Source organism: Myotis myotis, unplaced genomic scaffold (assembly GCF_014108235.1).
Source record: "Myotis myotis isolate mMyoMyo1 unplaced genomic scaffold, mMyoMyo1.p scaffold_m19_p_1, whole genome shotgun sequence".
Taxonomy (NCBI): domain Eukaryota; kingdom Metazoa; phylum Chordata; class Mammalia; order Chiroptera; family Vespertilionidae; genus Myotis; species Myotis myotis.
Window position 1 is genome coordinate 82,782,631 of NW_023416313.1, and position 26,005 is coordinate 82,808,635.

Here is a 26,005-nt window from a genome sequence, read left to right on the forward strand (position 1 = left end):
CCTTTTTGATTAAAATGGGAAAACGACTAACTTTTTCTAATTTAGAAGGTTGTTAGAGTATCAAATAAACTTACCTCAGAAATTTTCCTGAATGTTACATGTATAGTTTTCACTGCATATTGATTGATTGTTAGGATTTTTTTTTCAGTTTTCTTGAGGTATAATTGACAGATAAAATTTGAAGACATTTAAAGTATACATTGTGATGATTTGATGCATATAAGCATTATGAAATTGTTTTCCCCATCTAGTTAATTCACATATCCACCACATCACATCTCTCTCTCTCTTTTTTGGGAGAACACTTAAGTTCCATTCTTAGGAAATTTCTATTATACAATATAATGTTATCAACTATAGTCACCATATTGCACATTATATCCTCAGGCCTTATTCATATTATAGCTGAAAGTTTGTACCCTGTACCCATCTCTCCTTATTTCTCTCATCCCCTCCTCCTGGCAACCACTTTTCTATGAGTGTGACTTTTCTTTTTAGATTCCGCATGTAAGTGATACCATTGCAGTATTTGTCTTTCTTTGTCCACCTTATTTCACTTAGCATAATACCCTCAAGTTTCATCTATGTTGTTGAAAATGGCAGAAGTTTCTTCTTTCTTATGGTTGAATAATATTACCAATTGTTAGAATATTTTGGTAAAGGTTAGGCATTGATTTTGGGTAATGCTTATAGCTTTGGGGGAAATAAGCCTATATAAACATTAGTTATTACAGGTGCTATTTAACAAATATGTTTCTTTAAGACAATACTAGAATGACTCATTATGACAAAATTCAGTCTTCTGAATTTGTTTTCCATTCATCATTTTTTGGTCTAGGTCCTTGAGAACTATACTTCTAGAAAACATGGGGTTTAAAAGAAATATTGACAAACTTTGGGCATTCTTAGTGCTTAGAGATAATTCCAGAGAAGATTATTATGCTTTCTTGAGTTATTTTAAAGTTATCAAAAGGAATAAAGATGACATTAAGAATGAACACTAATTAGTAAAGTTTAATTTTTTTCTAACTTTAAAGTCTAACTTTTCCTTATCATAAACTGTTTAATTTATTTTTAGTTTGCCTGAAGCCCACAGACCCCTTTCCAAAGAAAAAAATATTATGAAAATGGTGCAGTATGTAAGATTACATCCATGTTGGTCCCACCCAGGCTAATTGGCATTACTAAAGGTGGGTGGAAGGAATGCTGGCCATAGGGAGTTGCCCGTTTTCTGTGATTCATATCTTGCAGCCACTGGGGTAAAATTTAGAGGGAATCCACCCCTAGGTAAATGCCAGGTTCTCACTCCTAGACAATTATTTTTCAGTACACATGTTTTTAAAAATCTGGACACACCTCTTGGGAAAACAGAAAACACATCAAGCCATCACAGGTTGCATCCTCAGCCTTATTCATTCACAGTTATGTTAACCGCAGACACAATGAAGAAATAAGATGTAGTAACTCAAAGTGGTTGTTAGCTGGGTGCTCTGGTTTAGCCTCAGCTCTGGGAATTTTGTAAATAAAGCTGCATGCAGTAGAGATGAAGATAACTTCTTTCAAAGAAAGAATTTGGAATTTCTAGAAGTTCATCCTGTCCCTGTCTCTGTTGTCACTCTGGTGCGTTCATGCTTTGGGAAGAAAAAATATTCCAAAGTTAATATAACCTGTAAAGAAACCCATGGGGACCATAAACCTTTCTGAACTGAGCACTGAAAGCACTATACTATTTCAGCTTCTTTGGTGACTAGAAGAACCACTTACAATAACAAAAGTAATATGCCAAGCTTTCCAATAGCATCTCTGATTAGAATCCTTGGACAAAGAAGTGAAAGCAGTAAGCATAAAGCAGAAAATAACTAAACTTAATAGTTGTAGTTTACATAGAATTAGCACTTTGGCTGTCATCTTGATATAGGAAGTTCTTTTGTTTTAGTTTTCTTAACTTTACAGCTAAGAAAGTCTTCAAATTATTGCTATTTTCCATAAAGACTTAGAATTGAGTGGAATTTGAAGGGAAAATTACCTAAAGTAATATATTTATATTCTTTCATTAGAATCAACATTTAAAGTTTACCAATGTAAGAGTCTTTAAAAAGTAAGGCTTTCATTTTCAAAAGTTTTATTTTTTCTGGATTAATTCTTTCTCAATGGAGTTCCAGACCTGTGTTCCAATAACAGGTTGATGATTATGTCATTTTCTGTTTTGGCTTGTTTTCTAATTAGTCTTTTGCCCTCTGATTTTTCCATTAGGTTATTTCAGTCAGATGTTCAAATGAGGCTCTTTGACTTAAGGAATTGTACTGGAAGTAATTATATTTAACAGCCCAAATCCATTAATTCAACTGAATTTAGTAATTTACTAGGAAACATGGCTGAGATTTTTTACTTAATTGGTAATACTCCCTTGTGAATTGTGGCAAGTCAAGCAGGAAAAGGACAAGCAAGGCACTTTTTAGGTAGATGCCATTATTGAACTATTGATACAACCATGTTCCCTTCTTTTTTCTTTTTTTGCATCAACTCAAAATTCATAAGTAAATCTTACTCTTTTTTTGGCAATTGAAAGATAATAGAGGTATTTAGATGGATGGAAAGTATAAAGAGTGGAATAATTTAGCAGTGAATGTGGGTTGTAGTGTTAACATGGGTAACAAAAACAATATTTTTCAACATATCATCTGGAGTGAAGACTGGTAGTTTTCTGGGAAGAAGGAGGAAAAAATGAGATTCTAGAGATTGTATGAATCAAGGCCCAAACATATAAATGAATTTGCAAATTTTAGTCACCTCTTAGAGAACATTTAAAAAATGTATTTCTACAAATGGCCCATTGCAGAAAAAATATCAGCATTGTTGATTGAGATCACTACTATTATACAAATTGTATAATTTTCATATGGTTCCAAATAAAGTTACATGAATAAAAGTGATTTTACAACATTTTGTGTTGTATTGGCTTATTCTCTTTTTTCATGATAGGCATGTTGTCCCTCCCCACCCAAGTCCCACTAATTTTCCCTCTGAAATGTCTACAGTTCAGAGCCAAGGAGAAAATGGGAGGACAACCCAATATGAAGGGTAAAAAAGATTAAAACAGAAATGAAGGCTATCAATTTCTTTCAGTCCCTCCTGCAAATCTAGATTGTATTTCATAGGAAAGGAGAAGGAGTTGCGGGAAGGTTTTCCCTTGTTGCTGTGACAGGTCACCATTTCTAATCTGAGGGTCACAGTCAAGTCCCCTGATTAGTAATTGCTTGATTTGACATCTATCTTGACCTTTATATACTTTGGCCTTTCTGGTTAGAGGTCACAAAAGCAAAAGAAGATAGAAGTATTATAAATGCCTTGATGATGAAAAATGAGAATGGAATATCTTTGGCCGTATGAATATATGTATAATGTGTTGAGGTGTTTTAACCTTTTGGTGCAATATGCAATGGAAACACCTAACATTTTTTTTAAATCTGTTTCTAGAGATGTATTTTATAATGACTTTGGGGTGAAGATACTTGATATTAAAAATGGCAAAATCTTGTCCAGTCTAAATCTGAACCATAGGAAGTAGAGGCAGATTGTCCTTGGTTTTTTAAAAATCTGATCAGAATTCTAAGCACAATTGTGATCTCATAAATAGAAATTGTTACTGTCTCAATCCTCTGAAACAGTACAGACTGAGCATTGGATATGGGCTTTAAACTGCATATTCAGCATGGGCAGGAATACAATAGGAAATGTGATGCCATGAATAGTTGTTGAACATCTTATGCGATACCATGAGTAGATGTTAAATTTCTTATTCATATATTTATAGATATAAATAAGACATAAGTCTCAACCTTTTCAAAGAAAAAATGCTATTTCCTTCCCCAAAATAATATTAGTAAATAGAATTCAGATTATTTCTCTCATATAATCAGCCCAGGAATATGACTTTGAAGGAGAGATGGTACGATTTTGTTTTTTTGTTTTTGCCAAATATTTTGTCCTAACCAGAGAATTCTACTAATAATCTTTGAGTCAGTTATTTAGAAAAATGGAATTCTGCAGCTGATAATCTACTTTAATGTAATTTCAAAATTCTCCTTTGAGATATTCTTTACAATGTCAATAACAGTGGCTTAAGAAGAAAAATTTTGATTTTTGATACTATTCAAATTTTTCTCTGTATATATCTTTGTAATGATACAGCAGACAAATGTACTGATGTAGTAATGAAAAAAGCAAGTCTTTTGATTGCTAAGGTGTATATGTGGACATTTTGCGAGAAAAATCAATATTCAGCTGGGGTTTTAATAATAATAACTAAGATAGAATTTCTTATAAATGATTATAATTGACTTTCTATGGAACTGTATAGCATTGCTTTAATTCAGTGTCTAATAACACTGGTATTTCATTTTATACTACCTAAGTGATATAGAGGTTAAACCTTTAAATATATTATTTATCTTTCACTTCCTAGCTTTTCTTCATAGTATTAATCACCACGTATGATTATACATTTATTTCATGACTTAATTAATAGTTGTATCTCAACTATAAATTTTAAGAGCAGAACTAACTCTGTCTATTAAGTTAAGTTTGTCATTAGTTCTTGGCACATAGTATGCCTTCAGGACATATTTTTGAATACACGTGAAAAGAGATTACTTGTAATGAAGAAATTATGCTTTGAGATTACTGCAATTTACCAAGGACAAAGAGAGATTAGTGGAAGAAGTAGGAAATGGAAAAGGGAAGCCTACTTCTCTCAGCATAAAGAGATGGTGCTTACTGGTCTATAACCTTCTTATTTTGAGTAGGTTATAGAGTGCTATTTTACTTGGGGCTTTTATTCATCATAGTTCAAACCTGGGTTTATGAACAGGAAGGAAAATGGTGAAGTTTTGTGCTGGTACACTGACACTCAGAAAAATAGAACCCTGATTTGTAATTTCTGTGGTGCAAATACTTTCACCAGCAATGATTTCAGGATGTCAAAGTGACGTCACTGAATGCAGAGTAAGTGGGAAATGTGCACAATTGGTTCTCTCCAGTGGGATTAGCATATCACTGTGAAAACATGCCCTTGAAAATCTCCTTGCATTCTCCATATGAAAATGTATAGGCTAATAACATTGGAAATCACCCAGATTTACATTTGTGGTGAACATGGAGGTGCTCTGCCTGGACACCCTTCTAAGAGGGACTTGCTGCCCAGCTGCCTATTCTCTCATTGCCTCAGCTTCAGAGTGCTGCCTGGCACCCTTCTGGGTATTTTGTGTCTTGTGACAGAGCCAGACAGGGATATAAAGTCTGGTTCCAGAGCTCTGCGAGGTGCTGGAGGAGACTTGGATTGCCTGCATCACAATTCAGGTTCCTCCTCTGCCTGATCCTGCTTCCTCCTGCAGTTTCCCTCAGGTATTGATCTTAATAAACCGCCTGCACTAGTGTCCCCTTCAGAGAAACCAAATCATGGCCACGCTTCTGTATTTTACTTCATTTGGCTGCATTGCCTGGGAGAACCTTCCCACCCCTCTGCTGACCAAAGTCTTACCCATCTTTCCTAATGATTGAAATGAGCTCAGGTCCATCTTTTCAGGAAATCTGAGAACAACTCATGGGCAGGCCGAGTGGTTTCATAGAACCCTTCTCTATGGCCTCCTAGCACTCTGGCAGATTGCTTCCTCTGTTCTTGGCACATTATGTCAACATCTGTTTATTTGTCTATAGATTATAAGTTTTTAAATAAATTTTCTATTTCTATTAGTCCATGCCTACCACAATGATGGCACATCTATTTATATAAAAGGCTAATAAGCAGTGTCCCCTTGGGAGTTTGACCAGGAGACCAGGAGTTCAATCACTTGCTATGATATGTGCTGACCACCAGGGGTCGGAAGGCCCTGATTGGCCCTAATAGTTGGCCAGGCCTAGGAACTTTACCCATGCATGAATTTCGTGCACCAGGCCTCTCAAAGTAAATAATTGACATGGATGTTTGAAATAAATCACATCAGATGATTTGCCTACACTCATCCAGTTCCCATTGTGAGATGAATATATAATAGTTGAGAAAATGGGAATCCCTGCATTGCAAAAGCATAGTCTGATGGGATAGCAATGACAAACCTAGGTACTGAAGAATTGGACAGATGGTCACCTAGACCACAGTGCTGGCCATTTTCTCTTGGTATGAAGGTAGTGACCCTGACCTACTTATAACATAGAGCAGAAGTAAGAACTTAAAAGAGAAGGGATATGTCTTTTGAAAACATATGAAGAGCCAACTTCTACATGATATTTGGAAGGGTAGTAGTCTTCTTTTCTGGCACATGTAGCTATAGAACAAAAACTTAATACTCAAATGCTATTTCTAGGAGTTAATTTCATTGATGAAAATATAAATCTTTTCTATGGCGTATACTGGTAAATATATATTTAACAGTTTTCAGAGAACTAATATCACATTTAAAAAATCCAGATGTATGGTTTTATGACATGTTAAATCATAAAATGTGAGTCTGATTATGTTTTGACATTGAGTTTGGCAGTAATCTTTTAATAGACAGCTAAGTTTGTGGAAATTAGACAAGTGTTTACCTGTGAAATCATTGCTTATACTAACATAAACCTTTAAAAATAGTTAACATATCAGTGTCACTAATTTTTTGCAAAGCTTATTGTGGGGGACAAATTTCTTACATAAAATTGTATGGTAGAGGAGGGGCCAAACGATTGTATAAACTAGGGAGTAGAGATAAAGGAATTCTTATGTTGGGACATTTCTATGCTTCTTCAAAATATTATAGTTTACTCCTCTTGGTGGAAATAAAGATTTTAAATGTGGAAATTAGACAATGATGAAATAAAATGGGACAAAAGAAATATGTGACACTCATAAAATTTTGTGTCTATTTACATGAAGCTTTTATTTATCACAGGTGAACAGAATAGAATAACTGGGCTATAGATGTAATTGTGTTTTTTTGGTAGTGCATTAAATTACCTATATTTTTATAATTCTGTGTTCAGTTCAGACATTACCTAATTGTTTGCAATGCTATTTTACTTTTCCTGGATCAAAGTCTAGCAACTGGAACATTTATGTAAAGAGGTCTATTTTTTTGACATGTGAGTCACTCAACTAGATGATTGATAAAAATTCTTCTTGTGAGCAATTGAAGATCAAGAAATGCACTAGTTTGCAAAAGCTGCTTTAACAAAGTGTCATGAACTGAGTAGCTTAAACCACACAAATTTATTGTCTCACAGCTCTGGAGGCAAGATGACTAAGATGCAGGGGTCAGTAGCGATATGCACCTTATGAATGCTCCTGAGTAGTATCTTTTGCTGGAATCTCTCCTAGCATCTGATGGGAAAGAAATGGTATTGAAGAATTGGGCAGATGATCACCTAGACCACAGTGCTGGCCATTTTCTCTTGGTATGAAGGCAGTGACCCTGATCTACTTATAACATAGAACAGAAGGAACTTAAAAGAGAAGAGATATGGCTTTTGAAAAAATGTTTCTTGTCTTATGCTTATGATTATGGAAGGATAACTCCAATTTTCACATAGCATTCTCCCTATGTATTTCAAAATTTCCCCTTTTAAAAAAGAAACTAATCGTATTAGTTTAGGTCAACTCTACTGCAGTATATCTCATCTTAACTAATTATATCTGCACTGACTGTACCAGTACAAGGTCATTTTCTCAGGCACTAGGGATTAGGACTTCAATTAGGGCACAAAATTCAAATTTTGGCATATACAATTTGACACATAACAAAAACCAATATAATTTATGGCCAGTTTTAATGAGGATGCCTCCTGTTGTAGCCTGGTGCTATAATTTTGCCTCCAAAATGCTGTTGTTTCAAAGAGGAGATGTATTCATTGAATTCTAACAAATTAGCACTAATATTTTTCATTGACTCTCTTATGGGGGAAAATCTTATCAAAAGCTATGCTGAATACTTGACATAAGAAAAGATTTAATGCACTTGGCAGCCTAAAATGTACAGTGTCTGATCAAATACATCAGTGCCATAGGCAATGTGTTTTGTACCACAAGCAATTTTTTTCTCTCTCTCTAATTTGTTGTAACACTGGTTTGGTGTTCACATTTCCTATTGCTACTATTATTTCTTTGAATATCTTTATCTAGGTAATAGGATTTTTTCTAGTGCTCCCCGAGTTAAGCTGCTTTCCTGTGAGAACCAGTATGAAACAATGTTTAGATTGTGACCTACAAGCCAGGTGACTTGGCTTGTCCTATGTCATTTTCCATGGCTTCAGTTTCCGTGTTTGTCAGATAAGATTTTGGAGTAGGTTAGAGTTCATATAATATGCTGTTCAGAGCCCTTGAATCTCCAGATGTCCAAGGAGAGGAGCATGAAGAAGAATATCAAGGGCCTCCACACCCTGACAGTTACCATGCCGCTAATCCAGGGAATATCTCTAGAGCAAACTGTTTATGTGCTAGAGATTTGAGTACAGTTTTGATCTAACATAAACAATGGATTGAAAATCACTAGACTTTAGCTGTTCATGTTTTCTGCCTGTTCTTCAATTTTATGATTCTATAATTTGAATATAGAATTATAATTAAAGGCTGCTTTATTTATCTATTATTATAAATCAAGGCTGCTTTTATTAGCTTAAAGAAGAAACAAAACCTATAGTTTCATTATAGAGGGTATTTCTAGTCCTCAGAGATTTTCAGTTGTGTATTATAAAAATCATAAGCACATTAAGCCTTGCATATTTTCTTTCTTCAGCACTGTTATCTTTCATTTAATCCTATTTAATAAAAATATCCTATTATTAGCATTAAAAATCTGTTGTATGCATAGCCCATGGACAGACAGTCGTGCGGGAAGGTCTGGGGAGGGAGTGGGAGTGGAGTGGACAGGGTCAATGGGGGAAGATTTGGGGAACATCTATAATACTTTCAACAATAAAGATAACTTTAAAAAATTCCATTGTACACTTACCATGCGTCAGATTCAGTTATGAATGTTGGGGTTAAACAATGAAAGTTCTACCTCAAAGAACTATATAGTCTAGTTGATGAAAGAGACAAGTAATCAGAACTTTACACTGTCTTGTTCTACGCCGGCTAGTAAAGAGCTCCAAGGGAAAAAATCAAACCCAAACTGAGTAGGATTTGAGAAATGATCAGAAGTTTTTTTTTAAGAGTTTAATTTCAGTTATAGAGAATTAGAGGCAACGAGGAAAAGACATGAGGAGATTGGAGGGAGGAGAGGCAGACCTCCAATCCACCATCCCTCACCCATGGATATGACATTTAGGAGCCCGGGAATGGTCAGAATTGGGCCCCTCAAGGCCAACCTCAATAATGACAATATTCCTGGAGTGCTTTGGGATATTTAGAATAGCCCAGCTGCTGTGCCAAGCAAGAGTTCAATCAAGAGATAATCAGAGGAGGGGGTGGTAGAAATGCACCCTGAAGAATGTGGAAATTAGGAGGAGGTGGAGAAATAAGGATTGCCCAAGAAGTAGGAAAGCAATTTATTTCAGGGCATTCTGGACAACCGGAGACAACTAGCACATTTGGGGAACTATAGAACATTCAGTGTGGTGGGAGGTGGTCTGTGAGGGAGAAAGTAGTGAGAGATTAGGACGGAGAAGTAAGCAAGGGACAATTAACAAAGGGCCTAAGAGTCTTGAGAAGGCTTTGAAGTTTATCCTGAAGATTCTAAGGAACCATTTAAAGCAGTGGTTCTCAACCTTCCTAATGCCCCGACCCTTTAATACAGTTCCTCATGTTGTGGTGACCCCCAACCATAAAATTATTTTCTTTGCTACTTCATAACTGTAATTTTGCTATTGTTGTGAATCGTAATACAGATATCTGATATGCAGGATATATTTTCATTGTTACAAATTGAACATACTTAAAGCATAATGATTAATCACAAAAACAATATGTAATTATATATGTGTTTTCCGATGGTCTTAGGCGACCCCTGTGAAAGGGTCATTCGACCCCCAAAGGGGTCGCGACCCACAGGTTGAGAACCACTGATTTAAAGATTTCAAATTGGCATGACTACATGATAAGATAGGTCCTTTTGAAAGCTCATATTAATTGCAATGTAAAGAGTGGATTAGAGATAAGTTACACTGTAGATTCATATATTAGTTGAGAACTTTTATGATGGTCCAGGAAATAAATAATGAGGGTCAGAACTAAGAGAGTGGAAATGCAGCTGGGGAAAAGCTGGATTTGAAAGATCATAAGTAGAAGAGAGGAAGAGACATGGGGACTTACTGGATATGAGGAATGAAGAAAAAGAAGTTAAGAATTATGTGTTTTCTGGCATTTGCAGGTGAATGAGGGGAAGGGTGTCATTCACATTAATAAGGGGGTATCACAGTAGGGACATATTTTGAGAGGTAGTAGAAAAGAGGCATTTAGTTGTACAAGTACTAAGTTAAAGGTCAGGTGACCATGCATATTATTATTCAAGTGGGACACTTTTGTGAATGAAGGGGGGCTTACTATTAATAATGAAGCCACATAAAGTTATGTATAGTCATCCTAGTTTAAGGTGGAACAGTTAAGAGAAGGGTTGGATATATGAAAACTGTATTGTGTAGTGTTAGAGCCTAATTTTAGAGTCAGATAGATCTGCCTTTGAATCCCTGTTGAACAGAAGCAAAATTTGGATCCCTTTTCTGTTCTTACTGTCTATGTGTTTTGATATAATTTAACTTTTCTGAGCCCCATATTCTTTTTTCTTTTTTTTAAAATATATTTTATTGATTTTTTACAGAGAGGAAGCGAGAGGGATAGAGAGTTAGAAACATCGATGAGAGAGAAACATCAACCAGCTGCCTCCTGCACACCCCCTACTGGGGATGTGCCCACAACCAAGGTACATGCCCTTGACCAGAATCGAACCTGGGACCTTTCAGTCTGCAGGCTGATGCTCTATCCACTGAGCCAAACCGGTTAGGGCTGAGCCCCATATTCTTCATCTATAGTATGGGCATTATAATAGCAATCTCATAGGATGTTGAAGTAAATAAAAAACTTAGGTGAGCACACATAGTTGGCACTCAATAAATAATAGTTATTATATAAAATCACAAGACAGATGAGAAGAAGAAACTCTTGGAAAGCCAGTATATATACATAGATTTGAAGAAATTAAGTTTTTTCATCCCAAAGGAAATGGTATAGGAAATCTCAGGTATGCTTATCATGTTCGTGTTCTAAATCCTAGAGTCCTTGCAACTCAGATGTGCTATTTACTTTTTTAAACATTTTTTTATATATATTTTATTGATTTTTTACAGAGAGGAAGGGAGAGAGAGAGAGAGTCAGAAACATCGATGAGAGAGAAACATCGATCAGCCGCCTCCTGCACATCCCCCACCAGGGATGTGCCCGCAACCCAGGTACATGCCCTTGACCGGAATCGAACCTGGGACCTTTCAGTCCGCAGGCCGATGCTCTATCCACTGAGCCAAACCGGTTTAGGCCGTTTATTTTTTATTCTTGTTCAAAATATTATTGGCTATTTGGTATAATAATAAGAATTACTCAAAATAGATTATACTGTCATTCACCCTTGAAGTAAAAATTTTATCATGGAGATGGCAGCAGATTCCAAAGATGATGCAAAATGTACTTATAAGTAAGTAAGTAAGTAAGTAAGTAAGTAAATAAATAAATAAATAAATAAGAACGGATTTTGGATGATATTCTTTAGACATGAATTTGCTTCCAAACTTAATTTCATGTTTCTCTGAAATAGTATGCAACTCAGATTTACTCTCTGAAGTAGAACTTGGCACAGAGAATGAAAATCTGGATGCTGTTCAACCACTTCATGGGGTATTTTTCCATCTTTGCTGTGTCATCTTTTAATTTTACTGTCACAGAAAATTAAACAATTTTAGTAATAATACTGCCTTTCAGTGCTTTCTTCTTTTTTATCACATCATATAATTAAGAACCATTAACTACTGTTAGGGGATTTGGTTAAGTCATCTTTAAGTTCATGAAAACAAAATGAATGGCCTTCCATAATCTTAAAAAAGAGTCATGGACTTTGGCAGGCCGTGAGGAGCTACTGTCGGCAATTCTCTTTGGGTATTACCACATTGTGTGATCTTCATCGCAGATGTTTTTAAGACCTTATCAGAGTTTTGTGTAAACTTGCTAAAAGGTTTTGGGTTTAAAAAGCAACATTAGCTAGTTATAACAAGCTATTCATTGTTAAAAATCACTTTGCAGGGAGATACAATATTTTTCCTAGTGAGGATTTGTATATTTAAGAATGGATGCACTGCTAAATAAGCAGAAATTAAAATCTAAACAAAACCTTTAATGACAGTATTTGGAACTATGCTTAGTTTTGCTTTTATCTTTTTTTATAAGAGTGATAAATGGGACCTTGTTCATGATGCCTGACAAACCTTTTCCCTGCAATTACAAAATATATTTTCTAAAAATTTCTTCTGCTTGTATGGTACAACTTCCCTAACACCAGTATCTCCTCAACTCTTTTAAAGAGAATTTTCTTTTCATTATACCACATGTTGTGATAATATGTTTAATTTCACATTGTTGAAAATAGTAATTATTGAGATAATATATTTTGTTTTAGCATGACTCAATGGGAAGAAGAATTGGTTAAATGTTGAAATGGACCCAGAGAAATATCTATGATGTCAGACCACTGGGCAAAATTTTGAGAACACCCAATCATTGTTGTCTCCTCTACTGGTCATTAAAAATACAAACCAGTTTAGGTTACTTCATAGGTCATGGGCAAGTCTGATCTTGGTGGGAAGCATAAGTACAGAGGAGACACATGCTCTCAGTGGGAGGAGTCCTATGTCAAATCATATGGGAAATATCTTTTTTTTTTTTTTTTTTTTTTTTTTGCCACTTAAAAACGGAGGTGGGGGGGAGAAGATCATGACCTGGCAAATGAACCATGCATAGTTCAAGGAATAGGAGATTTGTGGCAATTTTCCTCAATGAAGGAGCAACCAATTCTTTATGTAGGCATCCAAACAGCTTCTAGGTAACATCTATAAGAAGGTATCTTATAAGAAGATGGGGAAACGGGATGATTCCTTTCAAAGTATTTACTAGGAGAAAATACAGAGAAGTTTTAAATCCTGAAAAATGCCATCTTCTCTCCAATAGTTTAGATGTCCAATAGACCTCTTATGGGTAACAAACCCCAAACTGGACTCACTGTCTTTCTTTCCATCCTCTTGGACTTGTGTCTCTTCTAGTCAGCCTTGACATTCCTGTGCAATCTCCATATCCACTCACTAACTGTACCCTGCCAGTTCTATGTGCTGGGTCCAGCTCTCTTTGCACTCACTACTCCTGCCTTTGTTGAGATCTTTTAAAAGAATCCCTCTCACCCCTGGATTTAAAAAATAGTCTCCTGCCCCAGGCCTTTACGGCGCTACTGTCTGTGTCCATGGGTTATGCATATATGCATGTACGTTCTTTGGTTAATTTCTGAGGGGTGGGTGGGAGTGGGATGGGGGGAATCGGGGCGGGGGGGGGGAACGAGGGACATCTGCAATACTTTCAACAATAATGATAAATTTTTAAAAAAGTATTTTGATATTTTTTCTTTCAGCCCAATCTCCTCCATGCAGCTTCCACACTCTGCAAATACTCAATTATTTCATATCTTTTTTTTTAAAATATATTTTATTGATTTTTCACAGAGAGGAAGGGAGAGAGATAGAAAGCTAGAAACATCGATGAGAGAGAAACATCGATCAGCTGCCTCCTGCACATCTCCTACTGGGGATGTGCCCACCACCCAGGCACATGCCCTTGACCGGAATCGAACCTGGGACCTTTCAGTCCGCAGGCCGACGCTCCATCCACTGAGCCAAACCGGTTTTGGCAATTATTTCATATCTTATTTCATTACACCCTTCACTGATGCTCACAGCCCACAGGATAATTGAAAAAACTTAGCAAGTCAATGAGACCCTCCCAGAATTGGCCCCTGCTCATCCATCAACAACCTCATCTTCCACAGCCCATGCCCTAGCAACATGCCTTTATCTACGCTGTACTACTTGCAGCTTCAAGAATTTAGTATGTTGTTATATTATGCCTCTGCTTTTGCCATTGATATTTGTTCTGCCTGAAATGCTTTCTCTTTTTCCACCTGCCTTCTCTCATGGAAGCCCTCATTGCTTACCTGTCAAAATCATATGCATTTAAAAATTTATTTTCTGGATTTCAAAATTCTTTGCGAAGTTTCCCCTGAACTCCCTGCCCCTCTCCACTATGTTAATCATTGTATCCTCAGTACCTACCATAATACCTAGCACATGATACTGCTCAGTAACTGTTGGGTAATAATGGTGGTAATGTCACTACCTGTGCACACTTAGATCACATAATGCTCTCACCTTGGTTTGGTTGTTTGATTTGTCTGTTGATTGAGAAGAGTGTAGGGACTGTTTTATTCCTTGTTTTATATATATATCTCCATCCCCAGGCGTTCACCACACTATTGTCTAAGGGTTATGCATATAAGTGTATAAGTCCTTTGGTTAATCTCTTCCCTTCCCCTTCCCTCTGAGATTCGTCAGTCTGTTCTATACTTCTATGTCTCTGGACTTACTTTGTTGGTCAATTTATTTTGTTCATTAGATTCCACAAATAAGTGAGATAATGTGATAATTGTTTTTCTCCGACTTGCTTATTTCACTTAGCATAATAATCTCTGGTTCATCTGTTCTGTCTCAAAGGGTAAGTGATCCTTCTTTTTCAAAGCTGTCCAGTATTCCATGATGTAAATGTGCAACTGTTTTTTTTTTTTTATCTGCTCATATACTGATGGGCATTTGGACTATTTTCAGATCTTAGCTATTATAAATAACGCTGCTATGAACATAGGGGTGCATATAGTCTTTCTGATTGGTGTTTCAGGGTTGCTAGGATATATTCCTAGGATATATTTGGCTCACTGGCTCAAATGGAGTTCCATTTTTAATTTTTTGAAGAAATTCCATACTGTTTTCCATAGTGGCTGCACCAGTCTGCATTCCCACCAGCAGTGTACTAGGGTCCCCTTTTCTCTACATCCTTGCCAGCACTTGTCATTTGTTGATTTGTTGATGGTAGCCATTTTGTCACATGTGAGGTGATACCTCATTGTAATTTAAATTTGCATTTCTCTGATGATCAAAGACTTTGAGCATTTTAACAATATATTTTAGAAATTAACCTTTTATCAGAAGTATCATGGACAAATATGTTCTCCCATCCAGTAGGTTCCCTTTTTATTTTGATTATGGTTTCTTTTGCTGTGTAGAAATTTTTTAGTTTGACATAATCACATTTGTTTATTTTTTCCTTTGCTTACCTTGCTCTAGGAGACATATGGGTGAAAATTCTGCTGTGTTGAGATGTCATATTTTGATGCCTATGTTTTATTCTAGGATTTTTATGACTTACATTTAATTGTTATCCATTTTGAGTTTATTCTTGTGTATGGTGTACATTACTTGTACACACTTAGATCACATAATTCTCCCACCTTGGTTTAGTTGTTTGATTTATCTGTTGATTGAGAAGGGTGTAGGGGCTGCTTTACTCCTTCTTGTTGCTTTTGTATCAAAATTAAAAGATTCCTTTCTGGTTATTCCCAAAGAAGGAGAGATCTCTGTAACATGCATTTAACTGAGCCAGATGTTAAATCCCAAGGTAATCTGAGCATAGGGACATTGAAAAACTCTGACCCTTGAAAGTCATTGATTGAGATGTTGAAATTTACAGAGAGATGCGGGAGGACTGAGGATATCATGTTAGGGTATTATTTTATTAAGTTCATGAAATATACCCTATTACTCTGAAATAGTCAATTTCTGCTGGTTAATTATAATTTACATGTTTGTCAATGTACATACTTAATGAAAAATAATTTTCTTTGAGGATGACCATTACCATTAACATAGAAATGGAAATATAAAATATACTTAACTATTTGGGCTTTTAAAATAAAATAATGGTTAATGTTCTTTATTTTATTTTTAAATAGACCTGCTTTGAGTAAATTATGGCTCTTGAGCTGTGATTGATTTTTTTCTATGTTAATTTGTTTCACATAAATTACTTTATGTTAAAATTATTTATAACAGTGTATATTTTGGATAAATCTAAATATGCAACATTTAGTTGTAATAGCTACTAAGCATTTACTCAATTGTTATAGAATAATCAAGATAACTTTTTCAATGGGTCATTTAGATCTGCATAGGCTTGGTAAGTTTTTATTATTAGACTAGTGGCCTGGTGCATGAAATTTGTGCACATTATAAGGGAATTAATTAGAGGAAATATTTTAATATTGCTATTTGCCCTTTCTCTGTAATAGAAGTGTCAGAGATGAAAGAAAATTAGTAAAATGTATATGAAAATCTTCCTCCTGTCAGAGTCTGGGTGTGCCACAGGAACCAGAGTCCAGTCTCCTCTACCCACATGCACCTCAAAATCGTGCAAGACCCAGACCTGGCTGGCCCCACCCCCATTGAGTGAGATCCAGACCTGGCTGGCCCACCCCTGTCAAGCCCCGCTGGGGGGGGGGGCATGACCTCAGGTTGCCTGGCTCAGAGTCAGGGTGGGGGGCATGGCCTGAGGTCCCCCATCAAGCCCCACCTGACATGGGGCACGGCTTCAGGTCCCCCAGCCTGGCGCCGGGGCCTGGGGCACGGCCTGAGGTCCCTGAAAAGCCCTGCTGAGTTGGGGGAGAGCCTTGAGGTCCCCTGTCAAGCCCCAGTGGATTTTTATCCAGCCTGGGCTGCAGAGGCAGGTGCTCCTTGAGGTCCCCCGTCAAGCCCTGCAGGCAGGGGGTGTGGCCTCAGGTCCCCCATCAAGCTCCACAGGCAGGAGGCACAGCCTGAAGTTCTCCAGGCCAGGCACCAGGGCGGGCTCGTGGCCTTAGGTTCCCTGGCCTGGTGCCAGGGCAGGGGGCATGGCCTGAGGTCCCCTGTCAAGCTCCACTGGGTGTGGGATACAGCCTCAGGTCCCTGCTGATTGCTCGTTAAGGTGTTAAGGCTTATTAGAGGAACTCAGCCTCTGCTGTGGGTGCAGTCATCTTGTTTTATGGGATCCCTGCCTCTGCTGTGGGTGCCACCATCTTGTGACAGCATGATGGTCAATTTGCATATTCCCTCTTTATTAGATAGGATAGGTTACAGTCTTTGAAAAACTGTCTTTTTGGTGGGCAGGTTTCTAAAGATGCTGTAAAGAGACACTGGGCTATCTTATATGGCTGTATATAACTCTACTCTTATTATAACTTTTGGTGTAACAAAGTCAAATTAGTCAGAAGAAATAAAAATAAAAACAAAGAAAATAGCAAAATCTAAAGATGAACAGTAGTGCAGATCATATTATTCCTTATTTATTTATTTATTTATTTATTTATTTTTATTTTAAGGTTCATCAATCTTTTTTTTTTTAATATATTTTATTGATTTTTTACAGAGAGGAAGGGAGAGGGATAGAGAGTTAGAAACATCGATGAGAGAGAAACATCCATCAGCTGCTTTCTGCACACCCCCAACTGGGGATTTGCCATCAACCAAGGTACATGCCCTTGACTGGAATCGAACCTGGGACCCCTCAGTCCGCAGGCCGATGCTCCATTCACTGAGCCAAACCAGCCAGGGCCTTATTTTTAAAGGTAAAAATTATTTACTAAACCACAATTTTTATTTAAAAATAATTATACTATGCCGAAACCGGTTTGGCTCAGTGGATAGAGTGTCAGCCTGTGGACTGAAAGGTCCCAGGTTCGATTCCGGTTAAGGGCATGTACCTGGGTTGTGGGCACATCCCCAGTAGGAGATGTGCAGGAGGCAGCTGATTGATGTTTCTCTCTCATCGATGTTTCTAATTCTCTGTCTCTCTCCCTTCCTCTCTGTAAAAAATCAATAAAATATATTTAAAAAAATAATTATACTAAATGTATAATCATGTGAATAATAACCATGACATTGATGGCATTTTTCTTAATTTTTTTATTTAAGTGTAGTTGGTATGCAATATTATATTGGTTATATTAGTTTCATGTGTAAAATATAGTGATTCAACATTTCTGTACAATGTGATCACCTCACTAATTCTAGTATTCATCTCTCACTGTGAATCCTTGTGCACTGTTGGTGGGACTGCAAACTGGTATAGCCACTATGAAAAAACAGTATGAAGATTGCTAAAAAAAAAAAAAATCTAAAAATAGATATGCCATATGACCAACAATTCTAATTCTAGGTATTTATCCAAAAAAATCCCAAAACATATATGTACCCCTATATTCATCACAGCATTATTTATCATAACAATGATGTGCAAGCAACCAAGTTGTTTGTTGATAAAGAAATGGATAGCCGAAACCGGTTTGGCTCAGTGGATGGAGCGTCGGCTTGCGGACTGAAAGGTCCCAGGTTCGATTCCGGTCAAGGGCATGTACCTGGGTTGCGGGCACATCCCCAGTAGGAGATGTGCAGGAGGCAGCTGATCGATGTTTCTCACTCATCGATGTTTCTAACTCTCTATCTCTCTCCCTTCCTCTCTGTAAAAAATCAATAAAATATATTTAAAAAAAAAAAAAAAAAGAAATGGATAAAGAAGATCTGGTATATATACTCAATGGAATATTACACAGCAATAAAAATACAATCTTGCCAATTGTGACAACATAGATAGATCTATAGAGTATTATGTTAAATGAAATAAGTCAGGCAGAGAAAGACAAATACAGTATGGTATCACTTATAGAAGGAGTGTGTTTTCTTTACTAGAGTCCTGGTGCATGAATTCGTGCACAGGTGAGGTCACTCGGCCTGGCCAGTGATTTGGGCCGATCGGGGGAGAGGAGGCGGCTGGTCGGGGGAGGGTCCCTGGGAGGTTGGCCAGTGGCCATGGGAGGTTGGCTGTGGGAGTGCATTGACCACCAGGGGGCAGTCCCTGTGTTGCACATCTGCCCCCTGGTGGTCAGTGCACTTCATAGCAACTGGTTGACTGGTCATTTGGTTGTTTAGGCTTTTATATATATATATACTAGAGGCCCGGTGCACAAAAATTTGTGCACTCACGGGGGGGGGGTGGTCCCTCAGCCCAGCCTGTGCCCTCTTGCAGTCTGGGACCCCTCAGGGGATGACCACCTGCTGGCTTAGGCCTGCTCCCCGGGGGATTGGGCCTAAGCTAGCAGTCACACATCCCTCTGGCAGCCTGGAAGCCCTCGGGGGATTCCCACTTGCCAGCGGGAAGCAGGCCTAAGCTGCAATTGGACATCCTTAGCGATGCTGAGGAGGCGGGAGAGGCTTCCATCACCACCGCTGTACTTGCAGCCATCAGCCTGGCTTGTGACTGAGCAGAGCTCCCACTGTGGGAGCGCACTGACCACCAGGGGGCAGCTCCTGCATTGAGCATCTGCCCTCTGGTGGTCAGTGTGTGTCATAGTGACCAGTCATTCCCAGTCATTCTGCTGTTAGGGTCAATTTGCATATTACACTTTTATTATATAGGATAGAGGCCTGGTGCATGGGTGGGGGCTGGCTGGTTTGCCCTGAAGGATGTCCTGGATCAGGGTGGGGACCCCCACTGGGGTGCATGGCCAGCCTGGGTGAGGGGCTGATGGCTGTTTGCAGTCTGGCCACGGCCCCCAGCCACCCAAGTTCCCAGTGGAAGCTGGCTGGAAGCAGGTATCTGGGGTTTATTTATCTTCTATAATTAAAACTTTGTTGCTTTCAGCAGAGGCCAGAGCCGGCCAGGGCAGGCGGGAAGCTTAGCTTCCTCCATCACCAGGGCAACCAAGCCTCCTGCTTTCTCCAGCTCCGTGGCTGCCGGCCGCCATCTTGGTTGGGTTAATTTGCATATAGTAGCTCTGATTGGCTGGTGGGCATGGCTTGGGGCATAGCAAAGGTATGGTCAATTTGCATTTCTCTTTCATTAGATTAGATAGATTGTATGGTTTCCCCTGGATTTCTTACTTTGCATGATTGGGGTGCCTTGATTTTTTTCTACTGGGACCTTAGTTTCTTTAGCATTATAATTTGTTAGTGTATTTTAGAGATGATTTTGGATTGTATTGCTAAAGTTTCTTCTAAATCACTGATTCTTAGTAGTTACATACCATTCTCCTTTTTTCTGCTCTTCATGCATGTTTCCTTTTCAATCACAATAGTATACACAAGCACAATAAACTAATTACTCATTGTGACCTGCAGAATTTTAATAAACTCTGGCACCCATTTTGAGGACATAATTTGCCTTTAGGTCATTTGTTGCTCGCCAGGCATTCAGAGCTATAAGCTCTATTTAATAAAACAAAACACTTTATTGTTGAAAGTATTACATAGGTCCTCCTTTCTCCTCATTAACCTCTTCCAACCCACTCCCATCTGCCCCTGCCCCCCAGGCCACCCCATTATCTGTGTCCCTAGGTTATGCATATACAAGTTCATTGGTTGATCTCTTCCCATCCACCCTCCCCTGCCTTCCCTCTTGCTGGGGTCCAACCCCAGCAGGTCCAGGGATCCCCAAAGGTGTGGACGGGGTCCGCGAAGAAGGAATGCCTTTCCTTCCTCTTCTGGTCTGGATCTCCAGCCAAGTTCTGTTTAGGATCTCCAGCCAGGTTCTGTGTCCATGTTCTCTTGCTAAGTTCTCCAGCCAGGTTCTGTCCAGGTTCTCCAGCCAGGTTCTGTCCAGGTTCTCCAACCAGGTTCAGTCACCAGGTTCTAGTCAGGTTCTCTTGCCATGTTCTATCCAGGTTCTGTAGCCAGGTTTTGTCTCTAGGTTCTTCAGCCAGGTTCTCTCGCTAGGTTCTGTCTCTAGGTTCTGTGTAGGTTCTGTGTCTAGGTTCTGTGTCTAAGTTCTGTATCCTGTTGTCTTGTTACATCTGTATTTATACCAGTTGATTCCAATCCTATCAATCTCTATTCCAAAGGTTAGGGCGTTTCTTATCTCCATTCCAGGGAGTAAAGATTATGTAGCTTAAGCATGATTGTTCATAGTTAAAGTGATTAATTACCCGCCTGGCACTTAGTTAAGGGGTTTTATTCCCTCCCTAACTTCAGGGGAAAATCCCTACCTGGGGAAACAACCTTTCTCAGAGAGGTGACCTTGGTTAAAACACATAGCGCTAAGGGGAGCAAACATATTAAGAACAGTATGCCATATATGCCAGGTCCCTTGAAACAGCAAGGATGGACCAGCTCCCGGCACCCTCTGAGGATTATTAGCTCTATTTTGGACCCTATTCAGATTTTTTCCAGGCAGAGACTGTGCTCTTGATGTTGTGCCCCTTTGAATGTAGGGTTTTAGAGAGCCATACGCATTTTAATTGTTAAATAGTCACCTATGCAAAATACTGGTTATTCAACATAAACCACCTGCAATAAAATCCCATGACATAAATTTGGTAATCTTTTACAAAAGCAGTACATAAGTTTGAACAACACTTAATTTTAATAAAGCTCTATAGTTTGTTTAAAATGGTAGATTCAGTAGACTAAAATAAGGAATTTAAAGGAATATATTTGCTGTATAGGAATTTGCCAATATCTTTGTGCACTCTATCATGCCATTTGGCCAGGTTACCAAGCTTGTCATTTGTAGAAGGCAAACCACAAGTGGAATACTGCAGAGGAGATCTTTTGACCTTCCATTCCTAGAGTCATCCTAGATTACTTCTAAAATTTGGCAATATTCTGAGATGACACTTTGACCTTGAGATCCCTGGGGTCTCCAAGAGCCGATTTGAATCCATTGGCCATCTGGCTTTTAAACAATTTGTCCCCCCCACACAAAAGTAAATAAATAAATAACCTTTTTTTTTTTTTTCCCCATGGTACCACCCAGTAGGAAGGAACCTTTTAAAATTATATATTTTGTCATGATGATTGTCACTCAGAATGTTGGACAGCTCTTTCTCACTAGTCCATCTAAAAATGCAATGAATCCATTATTTTTCTTCACAATTGTACATAAAAACTGATGTATTCCAATCCTAATACTAATATATTTAAGTTACATGTTAAACACACACCTACTTATTTTCCTCTCAGAATTATAGAAATCTTTCTGATTACTATTATTTTCTTGTGCTCAACACAGATATATTTTCAATGAAAATATAATCATGAGGGAAAATTTTATTATCACAAAACCAATTGTCCCAATTTAGTGACCCTTAGCTTAAGTAAGAAATGAAGTTAGAATAAATGACTATTGATTGATATTGGAATTTAGTTTCAAAGATTTAAAGTAAAAAAAAAAAGAGGCTGAAAAAAATCATTACACACTAACACATTTATCCCAAATGGATTTATAAATTAGTGTCTAAATATTTATGGGAAAATAGTAGATAGTAAATGGTTGGGTTGTGTGAGTATTGGGCATCAAGTTATGTTCCCTCTTTCTCTATTTCAATTCAGCTTAAAATCTCTTCACTTAAAAAAGTGATTGCCTAGAGACCTTTGAAGCCAGGGAGGATGATGCAGGGGCAAGAGGTTTATTCCCAGGGTCACACTTCATTTGCATAAGCTAGCAACCATAAGGCACTATGGAATGTCTGTAAATAGATTTCATTACAGAAGTTCAGCTTAAAGGGACTAAAACAAATCCTCAAGCAAACATTTTATATTGCTTCAGGTTCTGCTGTAATAAAAATATTTTAGTAACACAACATTCTGTGAAGGCAGGAAATGAAACAGGAGGGTATCCAAATCTTTCTTTCGGTGCACTGTTATGAAATGTTTTAAAGAACACAAACACAATATTCATATTATTTTAACAAAATAGTCCAACAAAAACAGAATTATGTCATTCTATATGTCTGCCATGAACAAGTCTTTCCTTCTCCAGTCCCTCTCCTTGTTTCTTTTCCTTTCTTCCTCTCCCTCCCTCTTTCTTCCCTCCTTTCCCTCTCTCTATTTCTCTTTCCTCTCTATCTTGGCATCCTGACCTTGTCTCTTCTGAACTCTTACTCTTCCATCCTTCTAATCTTTCAGGTTTATTCCTGCCAGATTTGTCCAACAACAACATGTCTGGTAATAGTGAATAATGCATTCTGTTCTCTAAAGGCGTTTTGGCCAGAAAACATGATTTCAAACCCAAATATCAGATTCAAACATGGGCATTCCTGAAAAAGGGATGACTGTGAAATGCATTGTTTTAATTCTGACAGAAAAAAAGGGGAATACTTTATTAATAAATCACAATAAAGCTTGAACTTGAGTGAAAACAGTGGAATACATCAGTATGCCAAGTTTTTCTGATTAACTAATATTGGCAACATAAATTCTTCTGTGTGATTTTAATGAATTTTATACTATGGATTTATACTTTCACTCCAGGCTTGGTACATGGATTTGTGCACCGATGGGGTCCCTCAGCGTGGCCTGCAGGGATCAGGCTGAAACCAGCAGTTCAATGCTGCCTGCTGCTCCTGCCTGCCGCTTCTGCCTGCTTCCTGCTTATCCCGGCCCCACTGCGCCTGCTATGTCAGTCCTGATTAGGAGAGGCTTGAGCTGCCACAGCAGCACTCACCAGCCATGAGCCCTGAGTCTGGCACCCGTTGGTCAGCTGAGCGGCACTCCTGCTGTGGGAGTGCACTGACCATCAGGAGGCATCTCCGGAAATTAAGCATCTGTCCCCTGGTGGTCAGTGTGCATCATAGCAACTGGTCGTTCAGTTATTTGGTCACTTAGGCTTTTATATATAGGCTAGAGGCCCAGTGCACAAAAATTTGTGCACTCAGAGAGAGGGGGGGGTCCCTCAGCCCGGCCTGTGCCCTCTCGCAGTCTGGGACCCCTCGGGAGATAACAACCTGCTGGCTTAGGCCTGCTCCCGGGTGGCAGAGGGCAGGCCCAATCCCTAGGTGCAGCCCCTGGTTGGGCTCAGAGCAGGGCCGATTGGGGAGTTGGGGCACCACCCCCTGTCATGCACAGAGCAGGGCGGATTGGGAGGTTGCGATGCCACCCTCAGCCACGCTCAGGGTAGGGCTGATTGGGGGGTTGGGACACTGCCCCCTGTCACACTCAAGGCAGGGTCGATGGGGAGGTTGTGGCGCCACCCCCTATCACGCACAGAGCAGGGCCCATCAGGGGTTTGGGGAGCTCCCCCCCGTCACGCACAGAGCAGGGCCGATCAGGGGGTTGAGGAGCTCCCCCCTGTCACTCACAGAGTAGGGCTGATAGGGGAGTTGGGACACTGCCCCCTGTCACACACAGAGCAGGGTGGATCAGGGGCTTGGGGGCACCGCCACTGTCACACTCAGGTCAGGGCTGATGGGGAGGTTATGGCTCTACCCCGTCACACACAGAGCAAGGCCCATGGGTGGGGACTGGGGCACCGCACCCTGTCACACACAGAGCCGCAGGGCGATCAGGGGGTTGGGGCACCTTCCCCTGTCATGAACAGAGCAGGGCGGATAGGGAGATTGTGGCCCCGCCCCCTGTCACACACAGAGCCGCAGGGCAATCAGGGGGTTTGGGCGCTGCCAATTGTCACGCTGATCCTGGTGCGGCTCCGCTGATCCCGGTGCTGGGAGGCATATTACACTTTTACTATATAGGATAGAGGCTTGGTTTGCCCTGAAGGGTGTCCTGGATCAGAGTTAAGGTCCCCATTGGGGTGCCTGGCCAGTCTGGGTGAGGGGCTGAGGGCTGTTTTCAGGCTGTTGGGTGACTGAAGTTCCCAACCACTCCTTTTTTTCTTTTTCTTTTTTTTTTTTTATTCTGGGCCAGCTTTAGCTCTGGCTCCAACTCTGAGGCCTCGGCTGCTGAAAGCAGGTATATGGTTTGTTTGGGTTCTATAATCGAAACACTGTTTCAACTCCAGCTCTGAGATCCCGGCTGGCTGAAAACAGGTTTCTGGGGTTTTGTTTAGCTTCTATATTTGTAACAATGTTTCAAACTGCAAGCTCAGAAGCCGGCAGTGGCAGGTGGGGAATGTTGGAGTCCTCCGTCACTGAAGCAAGCAAGCCTCATGTGCGCTTCAAGCTGCCTGGCTGCCGGCCGCCATCTTGGCTGTCAGTTAATTTGCATATTGCCCTGATTAGCCAATGGGAAGGGTAGCGGAGGTATGGCTAATTACCATGTTTCTCTTTTATTAGGTAGGACTAGAGGCCTACTGCATGAAATTCATTCACTGGGTTGGGGAGTCCCTCAGCCTGGCCTGCACCTTTTAGCTGTCTGGGATCCCTCGGCAGACATCCTCTTGCAATCCAGGATCCCTCGCTCCTTACTGTCTGCCTACCCACTCCTAACTGTTAGGCTAGCTGCCCCTTAGCACTGCCAGGGACAGGAGAGTCTCCCGCCACCACCACTGCACTTGCCAGTTGTGAGCCCGGATTCTGGCTAAGTGGCGCTCTCCTTGTGGGAGCACACTGACCATGATGGGGAAGCTCCTGCATTGAGCGTCTGCCCCCTGGTGGTCAGTGCCCATCATAGTGACCAGTTATTCTGGTCATTCTGCCGTAATAGTCACTTAGGGTTTTATTATATAGATGATTTTCATGTTGACTTTAAGAAATTGTGATAGTCAGTATATTTCAAACTTGTGAGTCACATTTTGTATTCTACCATACCTAATATGTTGTTTATATGTTCATTCATTCACTCACTCATCCACTGAACTTTGACTAAGCACGTGACTAGATGTTAGACACTGTGCTAGGTTTTGAGCAAGGATAATGCTTGGATTCAAGTCTTAGTGTGTGAGAGGCTAAGTGGTACATTGGACTGATCATATACTTTATTTTTAGCTTTTTAAATATGTTTTTCTGTTGGCTTCAGAGAGAAAGGGAGAGGGCAAGAATAGGAACATCAATGATGAGAGAGCAGTGTGGGGTATGACACTTCACATCTGTGAGTCTTAGTTTCCTTCTCTGGGAAAGGGGTCAGCATCCCTATCTTGCAAAATGGTTGTGAGGTTTACGGAAAACTTAGGTAAAATGATTGGTAATAAGTATGGCATATA